At 57.9% G+C, this 1116-nt stretch overlaps 1 protein-coding gene across 2 annotated transcripts in view; it reads left to right on the top strand.

Annotated features, from left to right (window-relative positions):
* The first annotated feature begins 524 nt into the window (after window positions 1–524).
* Window positions 525–1116, top strand: part of STK38 (serine/threonine kinase 38) — a 45778-nt gene continuing 45186 nt past the window's right edge. For both annotated transcript variants that reach the window (XM_044674327.1, XM_044674326.1), the window contains exon 1: window positions 525–616. The gene's annotated coding sequence lies outside the window, so the exon portion shown is untranslated. The remainder of the gene's footprint in view (window positions 617–1116) is intronic.

The following is a 1116-nucleotide window of genomic DNA, read 5'->3' as shown; positions in this document are numbered from 1 at the left end:
ACCAGAAGGGCGAGGCCAGGATTTGAAATCAAATTTCCGGTTTCCTAATACAGAGCTCTTTCCGCAGTCCCGAGCTGGCGAGGGGGAGGGGGGGAAGATGCTTCATGAAGAAAGGGCACTCTTTAAATTTATGAAAGTAATTGAATAGTTGAAGGAGGCTCAGTCCAAACTTAGGCATAAGATGAGGAAAAGCGGCGCGAACTAAGATTGCAAGAAAGCCTTAAGAGTATTACTACAACTCCTCTCCTGAGCATGTGCTACAGCCCCACAGGCGTAGGGAAGGGTAGCTCGCAGAGGCGGAGCCAGGCATGCGCACCACATCACCATTAGCCCCTCCTATTCTCTGAGTGAAAGGCCGCGGCATCGCCGCCGCCCCCAGGGAAGGAGTCTTGGACCTTCTCCGCCGCCGTCTTTTTCCGGCAGTTAGGGGCGCTTCCTGTTGTCCTCGCCCTCCCCAATCGCCTCTCCTTCCCTTCCCCTGAGAGCCACCCCAATAGCAGTCGAGAGGCTCCTCCCCTCTTCCGGCAGGCTGGCCGCCGCCGGGGGTCCTGGCCTGAAGACGAAGCCAGCTGGGAGACCGGCGCCAGGGCTCGATCCTGTGGCCCGGGGGGCTCTGGTGAGCGGCTTCTCCTTTGTCCCCCGTCCCGCGTCCTAGACCTTCCCTTCTCTGAGCCCTGTGCCGTTCGTTCCCCACCTTCTCTGATCCTTCCTAGCCCACCCTTGACCCTTTCCGCTCCCCTCCTCTGCCCCCCATCCGAGCTCACTCTCTACCTCATTTTCTCCTAACCCTGCTTGCTCTTTTTCTCTCCCCACCGTCCTCTGGGCCCTCTTCTCAGCCTAACCCCTACCCTTCCTTTCTCTCTACTTCTTCCTTCATTCTTCCAAGCCCACCTTTGACCCTTCCCTTCTCCCATCCCTGCTCCCTCTTGCTCTCCACCTTCTCTGCTTCCTTCCAAGCTCACCCTCAACACCCGTTTCTCCCAACCCTGTTCCCTTCCTCTCTCCACCGTTCTCTATGCCCCTTCCCAGCCCACCTCTAACCTTTCCCTTCTCCCAGCTCTACTCCCTCCCTTTTTCTCTTTTCTCTTCCAAGCTCTCCCCTGCCCCTTTCCTCCC

This window comes from Gracilinanus agilis, chromosome 4, assembly GCF_016433145.1.
Source record: "Gracilinanus agilis isolate LMUSP501 chromosome 4, AgileGrace, whole genome shotgun sequence".
Classification (NCBI taxonomy): domain Eukaryota; kingdom Metazoa; phylum Chordata; class Mammalia; order Didelphimorphia; family Didelphidae; genus Gracilinanus; species Gracilinanus agilis.
This window is presented reverse-complemented; position numbering and strand designations above follow the sequence as displayed.